The sequence below is a fragment of the Oreochromis niloticus genome, unplaced genomic scaffold (genome assembly GCF_001858045.2).
Source record: "Oreochromis niloticus isolate F11D_XX unplaced genomic scaffold, O_niloticus_UMD_NMBU tig00007189_pilon, whole genome shotgun sequence".
NCBI classification, from domain to species: Eukaryota; Metazoa; Chordata; class Actinopteri; order Cichliformes; family Cichlidae; genus Oreochromis; species Oreochromis niloticus.
Window position 1 is genome coordinate 13,946 of NW_020328413.1, and position 8,653 is coordinate 22,598.

General features: G+C 40.5%; 1 long non-coding RNA gene across 1 annotated transcript; it reads right to left on the bottom strand.

The window, feature by feature from the left end:
• Positions 1–2,623: 2,623 nt before the first annotated feature.
• LOC112845385 (uncharacterized) lies at positions 2,624–3,579 on the bottom strand. Its single transcript, XR_003218193.1, has 2 exons — positions 3,253–3,579; positions 2,624–3,143 (listed from the first exon to the last, which is right to left on the bottom strand). It is a non-coding gene; the product is annotated as an uncharacterized LOC112845385 (long non-coding RNA).
• Positions 3,580–8,653: the final 5,074 nt, after the last annotated feature.

The following is an 8,653-nucleotide window of genomic DNA, read 5'->3' on the forward strand; positions in this document are numbered from 1 at the left end:
AATGGAGTTTCTAGGTGAAAGCATGAGGACGTAGTTAAGTTTCAAAAACAAGCAAGTTTTAGCAGAATTGTGGAAGTTTCCCATTCATTTCAATGGGACAAATTAAAGGAAAAAAGTGTAATATTTTAAAAAGTATAACATTAATAAACACCAAAAGTCATAGCTGGAATTAGCAGAAAGAGCAGAACAGTTTAGAGTTTGAACTGAGAAAATCGGCTGAAAACTGGAAGAGTAGTTAAGTGCCGAAAAACGTACGGAAGCAACAGGAATAATAAAGAATAAAGAGAAACAGGAAAACAATTGTGTGGAAGCCCTTTAGGGCATCCACACAATAAAGTATAAAGATAAAGAATAAAGAGAAACAGGAACTCAATAGTGTGGAAGCCCTTTGAGGGCATCCACACAATAAAGAGAAACAGGAACTCAATAGTGTGGAAGCCCTTTGAGGGCATCCACACAATAAATCCGACGAATAGTAATATGTGTGCCTCTTGTCATAGGCACACATAATAAATCCGAGGAATAGTAATATGTGTGCCTCTTGGCATAGGCACACATAATAATAAATCCGAGGAATAGTAATATGTGTGCCTCTTGGCATAGGCACACATAATAATAAATCCGACGAATAGTAATATGTGTGCCTCTTGGCATAGGCACACATAACTAGAAAGCGAAAATTTCAGAAGAAATTTTATGTGTGCCTATGCCGCTGCTAATCACTGTAGTTGCCATTCATACGGCTACAGAGAGCAAAACTCAGAAGAGCAGCCATTCTCCACCATGAACTATGGTAAAAACAAACACCGCTCACGCTTCACAGATGACAGCTTACAGTTTTGTGTAAAGATGAAGTTACTTCGTACAGCGCCGATTTGCAGACGCTGTGCACACAGGTTCATGAGCAGAAGTCCCATTGTACCACGGCAGATCCGACAATGTTTGCATGAACACGCTTTGAAGCATTACATTATGGACCACTTTTCACACATGCATTCACTTTTTGTTTTTTGCTATTTTTACACAGTGTTCTGAATGATGAACAATGGTCTACAGCCAATCTTGTGTATTATTATACAAACTTTGGTTGTAAGATTCAGATAAGTATTTAATAAAAGCTAAATATTTTATATGAGAGTAAGAAAGGAAAGTATATCTTTATGTCCAGCGTTCTCTGTTAATGCTTTGCTAGATCCGCCCCTGCACAGTTACCAGCTGTCAGCTACACAAAAAAAGGAGCTTGGTGTTTACAGGGAGTGCAGAATTATTAGGCAAATGAGTATTTTGTCCACATCATCCTCTTCATGCATGTTGTCTTACTCCAAGCTGTATAGGCTCGAAAGCCTACTACCAATTAAGCATATTAGGTGATGTGCATCTCTGTAATGAGAAGGGGTGTGGTCTAATGACATCAACACCCTATATCAGGTGTGCATAATTATTAGGCAACCTCCTTTCCTTTGGCAAAATGGGTCAAAAGAAGGACTTGACAGGCTCAGAAAAGTCAAAAATAGTGAGATATCTTGCAGAGGGATGCAGCAGTCTTAAAATTGCAAAGCTTCTGAAGCGTGATCATCGAACAATCAAGCGTTTCATTCAAAATAGTCAACAGGGTCGCAAGAAGCGTGTGGAAAAACCGAGGCGCAAAATAACTGCCCATGAACTGAGAAAAGTCAAGCGTGCAGCTGCCAAGATGCCACTTGCCACCAGTTTGGCCATATTTCAGAGCTGCAACATCACTGGAGTGCCCAAAAGCACAAGGTGTGCAATACTCAGAGACACGGCCAAGGTAAGAAAGGCTGAAAGACGACCACCACTGAACAAGACACACAAGCTGAAACGTCAAGACTGGGCCAAGAAATATCTCAAGACTGATTTTTCTAAGGTTTTATGGACTGATGAAATGAGAGTGAGTCTTGATGGGCCAGATGGATGGGCCCGTGGCTGGATTGGTAAAGGGCAGAGAGCTCCAGTCCGACTCAGACGCCAGCAAGGTGGAGGTGGAGTACTGGTTTGGGCTGGTATCATCAAAGATGAGCTTGTGGGGCCTTTTCGGGTTGAGGATAGAGTCAAGCTCAACTCCCAGTCCTACTGCCAGTTTCTGGAAGACACCTTCTTCAAGCAGTGGTACAGGAAGAAGTCTGCATCCTTCAAGAAAAACATGATTTTCATGCAGGACAATGCTCCATCACACGCGTCCAAGTACTCCACAGCGTGGCTGGCAAGAAAGGGTATAAAAGAAGAAAAACTAATGACATGGCCTCCTTGTTCACCTGATCTGAACCCCATTGAGAACCTGTGGTCCATCATCAAATGTGAGATTTACAAGGAGGGAAAACAGTACACCTCTCTGAACAGTGTCTGGGAGGCTGTGGTTGCTGCTGCACGCAATGTTGATGGTGAACAGATCAAAACACTGACAGAATCCATGGCTTTTGAGTGTCCTTGCAAAGAAAGGTGGCTTTATTGGTCGCTGATTTGTTTTTGAATGTCAGAAATGTATATTTGTGAATGTGGAGATGTTATATTGGTTTCACTGGTAAAAATAAATAATTGAAATGGGTATATATTTGTTTTTTGTTAAGTTGCCTAATAATTATGCACAATAATTATGCAACTTTAGACCCCGTTTCTCGGGAGAGATATAAACAGATAGTTAAAAAATATATCGGACGTGATCCGTATTCTTTGAAAATGTCCGAATACACCACAGAAGTAAAGGATTTGCCTACTATCGAGGCTGTGGATATCACCAACTACTTGGTCCTCCAGACTTCTTACTACACTAGGCAGCAAATGAAAGCTTTCAAGAGTCTGGAGGCGTACAATTTTTTTGTCAGCGGGTGGGTCCACAACCTTGGAACAAAACGTCTCCGTGATGGATACAGTTTGGTGTTTGCAAGGGTGAGTGTTTGTTCTTATATTGCTTTATCTTAAACACGCTAACAGTTAGCGGTAGCGGCTTTAACGTCAACAAACATGCCACATCCTTAGGACTTCGTTAGAGTGACAGTTGTTTGTTTCAAGGTAAACCATTCCCAGAGGTCTAACGAGACACCTCTGAAGACTTGGGTAATTGCAAAGGAGGATGGAGAAGTGATTGCAGCTCATTCACTCTTCGTCATCCAAAGCACTTGGGCAGCCTATAGTCCCAATCAAGTCAATATTAGACTACTAACTTAAAAGCACTAAGTAAACGAGAATTTAACGACAACCTAATGCTAATAAGTTCGTTTGCAAACATAACATTACCTCTGACGAAGTGGTCGCTGCAGACACGGGCATTGGCAGACTCTGCTCCTCCCGACTGTAAACGTAAATTTAAAATCCATTTTTTCCTACGTTTTTCGGTTAGAATTTTCCATTTTTCTCCTCTTCGTTGGGCTATTTTTGGTACCCTAAAATACCGTTTATCGGTTTCTCTGGTCGACCTACTGGAGCATCCGTAAACACAACGGGACATAGGCATTTTGCGTACTGTCTGTCTGTGATTTTGCGCTTATCTTTTTCACTTCCGACCGCCAGTCAAATTTCGCGCTTTACGTCGACGTCACGTCTACGTCAAATGAAACCTAGCTATTGAGTGTAAGCTGCTTTCTTCATTGCAAGTGTTTATTGCAATAAGGTTTAATTCATGCGTCATATCACTGAGTTCTAAGTTCAAATTATCTCTTCTGACCCTTTCCAAAAATAATTTCACATATAACAATTTGAGTATGTGTTGTCTATTCATTCTATTCATAGAGTTCTGTTTCTCTCTGTGAGCTGTCTTGACACACCACAGGCACACATATATATTTATATACATATTTCCTGTTTCTGCAGACTAATCGAACTCTTTTGTTTCTCTTTGTATTCATAGTCTATAAACCCTCTTTAATTCTGCTAAATCTTGATCTAAAACCAACACCTTTATGTCACGCTCACACTCCTGAACAGAGCCCTTTCAGACATCAGGTATCATCACACACACTCAAACTTCCACTTGTTCACTCACTCTACTATGAACCTTTGTAATGTTATTATTACTTATGTTTTATTATTTTTGTACAAATCACAAATCACTCAAAACCTACTACTCACAGCATTTACACAGTTAGAATCACTCAAAATATGCTTTCATACGAGTATTTCAGACATGCTTTTCAAGATATATAGAGGTCACTCACTGTACATCCACAGTAATGAATTCAAACTCTATTTATACAATTGTAGTGAGCAAAACCAGCATCTCCATGCGCGTCACCGCTCCTCATTAGCTTGGTAGTGTCCACATATTTATTTAATTCAGCTTCTCAATCTTGTAGCTTTAGCTGTTGTATACGGGTTTGGCTCATTAGTTGTCAGTATAGGTCTGCTCTTCATCTTAACAATGTCTCATCTAAGATGACAGGTTTACAAGCAGGTCAAGTGTCTCTATGCACCTGATTAGTGTAGTTATTTCCTTATTTTCTTCATCTCGTATATCATTGTACTGAGTTTGAGCACACCTTAAGCTTGAATCAGACTACTTTTAACAATCTTCCACCTCACATCATAACTGACTGAGGTGCCTCTTCTTATTAATAGTATGTCATTATTAATGTTATCATTGTATTGTTTCTCCTTTTTTATAACAGCAATAGTATATTACAATACACTACTTCACTACTTTACTACTAATATACAATAGTATATTAGTTTATATTTTATTATGTATCCATCACGGGTCTGTGTGAATCTGCAGCTTCACACCTTCCCAAGCTGGAGACATTTTCCTTGGCTGAACAATGACACAGCCTTAATATACCTTATGCATCTCTCTTTCTTATTTGATATATTTTCATGTGAATTATCTGGTTTCATGCATTCTATTCATTCTAGGCACGGTCGTCATGCCAACTATGTTTCATTGTTAATACCAGTTTACAGGTTGTAAACCTTCCTATTATCTCCTATTATCATGCTCATCGCAGATAAGCTCTACTTTAATTTAACCTTAATTTAACCTTTTGTTCATTCCACTTCATTCCACTTTCCATGCTCTTGTGTACTCTTTGTTTTCTTTTTAGCTTCCTTTTCAGTATTTATTTCTGCTTGGAGGGTTTCTTATAATTTAGTCAATGCATTTTCCCTCCCACGTGGGACATTTAGGTTTTCTTTGGATTTCTCCATCTACATGCACTAATTTGTCCAGCTCCTGGACATTTCTTTTCTAACCACTGCTCATCAGCAGTGAGTTACCAATTTTAATCCTCTTAATCTTAACACTTTACACCTACACAACTGTGGCACCTTCTCTGGCACGAGAATCAAGAGAGGTAGTTGACACGGCCTTCTACTTTCAAGCTATTCTTGAAAGCGGTGTCACCTTTACGTGATGAAACACGACCTGTTTCTCTCTTTTCACCAGTACTTGGGTGGCCAACAGCAAACAAAATAGTGGAATAGTTCAGCCTCCTTATTGTGCTGTAAAATCAACTTATTCCACCAACAAAAATAAAACAACGACAATACCTTTTCAACGCGTACTACGTTTTATGGACGAGGTTTATCTAAAAATGCTTCCAGCCCTTTTTCAGGCGAGCGTTTACTTCTAGAAACCCTTCTAAAAATGCTTCCAGCCCTTTTTCAGGCGAGCGTTTACTTTTAGAAATCCACCTAAAAATGCTTCCAGCCCTTTTTCCGGCGAGCGTTTACTTCTAGAAACCCTTCTAAAAATGCTTCCAGCCCTTTTTCAGGCAAGCGTTTACTTTTAGGAATGCTACCAGCCCCTCTGGGCGAGCCTAAACGTTTACGCGAGGTGTCTGAGTGTTAATATTCACCTGGTTGCTGCCGGTCTCTCAGGTCTACCTCATCGACCCCCACCGCCGTGGACCACTTATAAGAACGCTGGCCAGAACCCGAATTCACGTCTCTGGACTTTATCCTCTACCTAGAGAGGAGCTGTCGACAGACTTCAGCGTGGGCTTCTCACGACGTCAGGGCTCGATGAGGCATTCCTGTGGGGTCACACAAAAGTGCTGTGTCCCATCCGGCTCGAAGGACCAAGAAATGTCAGGAGTTTTCCTGTATTGCAACCCAGGTTGGAATAAAAAGGCTCAGACAGGTTTATGTGTACACGGTCGAGACTCAGGGAGACTTGCACCCAGTGCAATAGTTGTCAGCCTTTTATTCATAGCATTCTCAGAGACGTACAGGAAGAGATAAAATAGAACTGTGCTGCAGGCTTCCTGTTGAGTCTGCACAGAGTGTAACTTCCCCATTTAAGCTGAATACTGAAAGAGCAAACACATTTAGATAATGAAATGTACTTTTAAGCATAACATAATAAAAATCCTAAAATCCTAAGAAATCCCTTAACAATAACACACGAAACCGAAAGCAACAATCCTCTCATGCGCTCCGCAGCAGCTGCCTCATTTACGTGAACACACAATTTAAAAATAGAAGTCAACAGGCAGTGCACTGCTGATGCAGAGACTCCCTCCACACAAGGATTTCTTATTTCATATTACAAAGACGTCTTTTAAATCATGTTTTTTATCTGTTGTTTTCAATGTCTCTGTAATGCACTTTGAATCACCTTGTTGTTGAGTTGTGCTATATAAATAAACTTGCCTTGCCTTTTAATTACAACTGCACAGATTTTAGGCCTTTTAAAACTTCCTACCGAATTTCGACAAATTTAATAATAACCGCCCAGCGGAAAACTCCCTGAGTTTTTTGCGACCAATTTACCGTTTATCGGTCCCGGACCGCGGCCTCATTTCTAGTGCCCTAACACAATTTAAAAGCGTCAACCAACTCAACCCCTGCCGAAAAGCCCTATTTTGGCCTTCCTCAGCCAAGGCTTTCCCGAAATTTTAAGTCTTAACACTAGGTTTACTATCCTGCGCAAATTTGCGTAACTTCCCTAAACCCAATACCCCCTAGAATTACTGGCTTTTTTATTTTCTGGTGCAAGTCCCGAGGTGTTAAGCACCCCTGCTGAGATTTTCACAGGTCGTCAGCTTGTTTCTCCTACAGCTTTTGTTGTGCAAACCACCCATTGTCCTTGAGGCCTGGCACATTTGCATTTGCTCACTCGGAGTTGCTCAGATCCAAGGCAGGCCAAACCTCTGTGTTACAACTTTCAGAAATGCCTGATAGAAATGCTTCAACTTACTCATGAGATTTTGACCACATTTTTTGCGGAAGTCACAACTATACTGAATGCACGACCGTTGTTGCCAGCTGCAAGAAATGCTACCAAGGTTCGTTTCAAAGTTTGAAAGACTTTGAAATAAAACAGACTTGTGTACCCATATATTGTGAATGTCTGTTTTTTGTATGTAGGTTGTAACACAGAGGTTTGGCCTGCCTTGGATCTAAGTAAACAAATGCCAATGTTGCACAAACACACACACACACACACACACACACACACACACACACACACACACACACAGCAAATCTGCATTTATTTGTCCCACAAGTGGAAAATCTGCATTGTCATTGCAAAAAAGTGGACAAAGCACAGTATAGAAAGTGCACTATACAAACAATCTGGAAACATAAATATGGACACGTGTATTCAAAAATATTGGTGTATGTATACACACACATACACACACACACACACACACACACACACACACACACATATCTATCTATCTACGTGTGTGTGTGTGTGTGTGTGTGTGTATGTATATATATATATACATAAACACACATACACATATATATATGTATATATCTATATATATATATATATATATATATCTATATATATATATATATATATATATATATATACACATATATATATATATATGATATAGATGTGTCTGTGTGTATAACTAGACTTTATGCTTTAAGTTCATGAACTTATGGCATTCATTTCAATCCTGTTTGTAAGAGCAATCATGTGTTACCAATTTTAATCCTGTTGGTGCCATTGTGGATTGCTGGTCAGAAAGTTTTCTGGTGCTACTAATCAAAGAGACAATGCCCCGAGATAGATTCATTTCAATTATGCAACACCATCGATTTGATGACAGGGACACGCGGGCAGAACGGGTGAAAACAGACAAATTTGCAGCGATCTCCGACATCTGGACACGCTTCAACGAGAACTGTGCTAAGAGTTTCACTCCAGGGGAACACATGACCATAGATGAACAGCTGTTCCCTACCAAGGTTCGTTGTCCATTCACCCAGTATATTGCAACCAAGCCAGACAAATTTGGGATCAAGTTCTGGATGGCCACGGATTTGGACACCAAATATGTCTGCAGTGCATCTCCTTACTTGGGAAAGGACCCCAGTCGTCAGAAGGGAGAGAGGCTGGCAGAGAACGTGGTCATGAAACTGATGGAGCCGTTTTTGGATGATGGAAGAAATGTCACAACGGACAATTTCTTTACTTCACTGTCACTGTCGCACAGACTGCTGCAGCGCAAAACAACATTACTGGGCACGGTGAATAAAGTCCGGCGTGAACTTCCTCAACTTGCAAAAGATACTGCAAAGCGAGAGGTATTCTCCACTTCAGTGCTTAGAAGTGGCAGTGTGTCCTTGACAATTTATGCACCTAAAAAAAACAAGACTGTGTGTGTTCTAAGTTCCATGCACCAAGACGTGACGATCGGTGACGGCAGAAAGAGGAAACCCAACACGATCACAGACTACA